Raw genomic sequence first — 5,678 nt, 5'->3', positions numbered from 1 at the left:
TAAATAAATGTAATTAAATGTGAAGTTTATTATTATATTTTATATGTATTTTAAATGTGTTGTTGCCTCCAATCATTCATGAAGAGCGTACAGCAGCGCTCAGGACAAGAAGAGCATACAGCAGCGCTCAGGACAGGAAAAATCCCCATAATAGGAAATCCATGGCTGCTGTATGGCCCTTCCTCTGGGCATACTAAGGGAGGATTACGCTAAAACATGACTACAAATGTGTATATAGTGATAGTGTGTAGGGAATGATTGTGTATGTAGTGATAGTGTGTAGGGGATGAATGTGTATGTAGTGATAGTGTGTAGGGAATGATTGTGTATGTAGTGATAGTGTGTAGGGGATGAATGTGTACTTAGTGATAGTGTATAGGGGATGAATGTGTATTTAGTGATAGTGTGTAGGGAATGAATGTGTACGTAGTGATAGTGTGTAGTGAATGAATGTGTATGTAGTGATAGTGTGTAGGGAATGAATGTGTATATAGTGATAGTGTGTAGGGGATGAATGTGTATGTAGTGACAGTGTGTAGGGGATGAATGTGTATGTAGTGATAGTGTGTAGGGGATGAATGTGTACGTAGTGATAGTGTGTAGGGGATGAATGTGTGTGTAGTGATAGTGTGTAGGGGATGAATGTGTATGTAGTGATAGTGTGTAGGGAATGAATGTGTACGTAGTGATAGTGTGTAGGGGATGAATGTGTGTGTAGTGATAGTGTGTAGGAGATGAATGTGTATGTAGTGATAGTGTGTAGGGAATGAATGTGTATGAAGTGATAGTGTGTAGGAAATGAATGTGTATTTAGTGATAGTGGGAAGGGGATGAATGTGTATGTAGTGATAGTGTGTAGTGAATAAATGTGTATGTAGTGATAGTGTGTAGGGAATGAATGTGTATGTAGTGATAATATGTAGGGGATGAATGTGTATGTAGTGATAGTGCGGAAGGGATGAATGTGTATGTAGTGATAGTGTGTAGGGGATGAATGTGTATTTAGTGACAGTGTGTAGGGGATGAATGTGTATGTAGTTATAGTGGGAAGGGGATGAATGTGTATGTAGTTAAAGTGTGTAGGGGATGAATGTGTATGTAGTGATAGTGTGTAGGGAATGAATGTGTATTTAGTGACAGTGTGTAGGGAATGAATGTGTATGTAGTGATAGAGTGTAGGGAATGAATGTGTATGTAGTGATAGTGTGTAGGGGATGAATGTTGATGTAGTGATAGTGTGTAGTGGATGAATGTGTATGCAGTGATAGTGTGTAGGGAATGAATGTGTATGTAGTGATAGTGTGTAGGGGATGAATGTTTATGTAGTGAAAGTGTGTAGGGGATGAATGTGTATGTAGTGATAGTGTGTAGGGACTGAATTTGTATGTAGTGATAGTGTGTAGGGGATGAATGTTTACTTAGTGATAGTGTGTAAGGGATGAATGTTTATATAGTGATAGTGTGTAGGAAATGAATGTGTATGTAGTGATAGTGTGTAGGGAATGAATGTGTATGAAGTGACAGTGTGTGGGAGATGAATGTGTATGTAGTGAGAGTGTGTAGGGAATGAATGTGTATATAGTGATAGTGTGTAGGGGATGAATGTGTGTGTAGTGATAGTGTGTAGGGGATGCATGTGTGTGTAGTGATAGTGGGAAGGGGATGAATGTGTATGTTGTGATTTTGTGTAGGGAATGAATGTGTATGTAGTGATAGTGTGTAGGAAATGAATGTGTATGTAGTGATAGAGTGTAGGGGATGAATGTTTACTTAGTGATAGTGTGTAGGGGATGAATGTGTATGTAGTGATAGTGTGTAGGGAATCAATGTGTATGTAGTCATAGTGTGTAGGGAATTAATGTGTATGTAGTGACAGTGTGTAGGGGATGAATGTGTATGTAGTGATAGTGTGTAGGGGATGAATGTGTATGTAGTGATAGTGTGTAGGGGATGAATGTGTGTGTAGTGATAGTGTGTAGTGGATGAATGTGTATGTAGTGATAGTGTGTAGGGAATTAATGTGTATGTAGTGACAGTGTGTAGGGGATGAATGTGTATATAGTGACAGTGTGTAGGGGATGAATGTGTATGTAGTGATAGTGTGTAGGGGATGAATGTGTGTGTGGTGATAGTGTGTAGAGAATGAATGTGTATGTAGTGATAGGGTGTAGGGAATGAATGTGTATGTAGTGATCGTGGGAAGGGGATGAATGTGTATGTAGTGATAGTGTGTAGAGAATGAATGTGTATGTAGTGATAGGGTGTAGGGAATGAATGTGTATGTAGTGATCGTGGGAAGGGGATGAATGTGTATGGAGTGATAGTGTGTAGAGAATGAATGTGTATGTAGTGATAGGGTGTAGAGAATGAATGTGTATGTAGTGATAGTGTGTAGGGAATTAATGTGTGTGTGGTGATAGTGTGTAGAGAATGAATGTGTATGTAGTGATAGGGTGTAGGGAATGAATGTGTATGTAGTGATAGTGTGTAGGGAATGAATGTGTATGTAGTGATAGTGTGTAGGAAATTAATGTGTATGTAGTGATTAGAGATGAGCGAATCGAAGCTGACAAACCCAAATTCGTTACGAGTTTCATGAAATATTCGATTCACAACAAATTTCAATATCTCCGCAATTCTATTGCGCAAATCGCTTAATTAAACTGCATTTTACAGCGTTCCAGGCTAAAGGAGACCTAAAATGGCGGATACACATGTCACTTCATGGGGCACGGGATTATGGGAGGGTGGGAAAGTACGACGGGAAGGGAGGTAGGCGGGATGACCCTGAATCACATGCGAGATGCATCCTATCATCATTCATTGACCCCTGTGATGTCACAGCCCTATATAATCCCCAGCCATCTTGTGGCTGCTCATTTCATGCCATATACACTGCAGAGATAGGGCGGACTGCGTGTCTGTGTGTGTTACACAGACACGCTGAATTGCTTATACCACAGCGTTCCACTGCCAACTGCTATTTAAATCAGCGTTGTGGACAGAGAGAAGTGCAGTGCTTTGCTTGTTCTGACTGAGAAGGATTTTTACGCCATAAACCTCCCATTCACTTTATTGAGCATTTCATCAGAGAGGGCAGATAGCTTTTCGTTGCCTCATACATATCAACAAGCTGCCTGAACTTCATGAACCTTATCACAGGAGGCAGGGAAGAATTTTCAGCCCAATTCTGTGTATTTTTTTCACAAGAAATCATCTGCTGGTTATAATAGTCTATAGACGGTATAAAAACCAGTTCACACCATTCTTAACACTCTGTGACAGAGTGCAATTTTGGGTTTAATCCCAGTTTAAAAAATTTTTTTTGTGGTGCTGCACTGCTGTGTCCTGCTGCTGTTCACAAATATGTTTTTTCAGTGGACTATAGTGCATTTGTCTGCCCTCATACGTGCATACCACATACTATATCAAAGCAGTTTACTATTTTCTATCTGTAACAAGTCTAGATACTGGGAAAGTCCTGGCAAAAGTAATCACCGGCTGGTGTTTTACAAAAATACATTGTTTTTGGGCGTATTGTTGGGCATTTTTTGCACTCATATGTGCATACCCCATACGTACATCTCATTAGTGTACCATTTTGTACCTGTTAATCTGTGAAAGGTCTACATACTGTGAAAGTCCAAGCAACAGTACTCACCGGCTGGTGTTTTACAAAAATACTGAGTTGTTTGGCATATTAAAGAGCATTTTTTTGCCCTCATACGTGTATAGCACATACCTACATCTAAGTAGTGTACTATTTTCTAGCTTTTAATTTGTCAAGGGCATACATACTGTGAAAGTCCAAGCAACAGTACTCACCGGCTGGTGTTTTACAAAAATACAGAGTTTTTTTGTGTATTGTTGCGCATTTTTTGCCCTCATACGTGCATACCACATACATACATCTAATAAGTGTACCATTTTGTACCTGTTAATCTGTCAAGGGCCTACATACTATGAAACTCCAAGCAACAGTACTCACCGGCTGTTGTTTTACAAAAATACAGATTATTTTGGCATATTGTTGAGCATTTTTCTGCCCTCATCAGTGCATACCACATGCATACATCTAATTAGTGTACCATTTTGTACCTGTTAATCTGTGAACGGCCTACATACTGTGATAGTCCAAGCAACAGTACTCACTGGCTGTTGTTTTACAAAAATACAGCGTTTTGTTTTTTCGTATTGTTGCGCATTTTCTTGCCCTCATGCGTGCATACCACATACATACATCTAATAAGTGTACCATTTTGTACCTGTTAATCTGTCAAGGGCCTACATACTGTTAAAGTCATAGCAACAGTACTCACCGGCTGGTGTTTACAAAAATACTGAGTTTTTTGGCGTATTGTAGCGCATTTTTCTGCCCTCATCAGTGCATACCACATACCTACATCTAAGTAGTGTACTATTTTTTACCTGTTAATTTGCCAAGGGCCTACATACTGTGAAAATCCAAGCAAAATTACTCACCGGGTGGTGTTTTACAAAAATACAGAGTTTTTAGGCGTATTGTAACGCATTTTTCTGCCCTCATCAGTGGACACCACATACGTACATCTAAGTAGTGTACCATTTTGTACCTGTTAATCTGTCAAGGGCCTACATACTGTGAAAGTCCAAACAATAGTACTCACCGGCTGGTGTTTTACAAAACTTACAGAGTTTTTAGGCTCATTGTAGAGCATTTTTCTGCCCTCATAAGTGCACACCACATACCTACATCATAGCAGGCTATTATTTTGTATCAGTGAATCTGTAACAAGTCTAGGTATGGGAAAGTCCAAGCAAAAGTAATCACCGGCTGGTGTTTTACGAAAATAAGTTTTCCAAGTGTACTATAGATCCTTTTTTTTCTGTCATATGTGCATACCACATAGTTACATCTACGTAGTGTACTTTTTTGAACATGTTAATCTGCAGCAAGCCTACATACAGTGAAAGGCGTGTAGTGAAGCATATTTTACTCCCCTTGTGTACGCACTAAGTATGTCAGGCAGTGAAGTGCCAGGATGTGCTCAGAGGAGTGTTAGAGTCCTAAATTTATCAGACAGAGGTCGCAGCAGACTAGGGGCGAGTGGCAACAGAAGCCGCAGTGAGAGACAGAACTCCATGATGATGAAGCCGATCGCACTTGGGATCCGGGTGCAGAGGGGGCTTCATCATCATCAGCAGAAGAGGGTTGCAGGTTGCCCCTGAGGCAGCAGATGAGCCAGCAAGGTGGTAGCATGGTTGGCAGTCAGCATAGTGGCAGAAGTGGAAATTCAGGAGCCAAACGTGCCCAGGGTAGACCAACTGCTTTGCGGAAGCCTACCTTCCCAGGTGGTAGTGGAACAGGGGTTCCTTGAGATGGCGGTAGTAGCAGTCAATTATTGCGCACTGTTGGTGGTAAAATCAGATACTCGTGGTATGGCAGTTTTTCATCAAGCATCCGGAGGAAGTTAACACAGCCACATGCAAGATATGTCGGTAGAAGGTGAAGCGTGGACAGGGTAGCATTGTTGGCACCACGGCCCTGCGTCAACATATGATGCGCCAGCATAAAGCGGCCATGGACAACCGTGGCTCAGATGTGGTGGTCCAGCCTGCGGCATCACCCAGTGGCACGCCACTCCCTCCTTCAGCCAGCCAAGGGTCCACCACCTCAGGTGAAGGGAGCTGTGTGTCAT

Source organism: Hyla sarda, chromosome 4, assembly GCF_029499605.1.
Source record: "Hyla sarda isolate aHylSar1 chromosome 4, aHylSar1.hap1, whole genome shotgun sequence".
Lineage (NCBI taxonomy): Eukaryota > Metazoa > Chordata > Amphibia > Anura > Hylidae > Hyla > Hyla sarda.
This window is presented reverse-complemented; position numbering follows the sequence as displayed.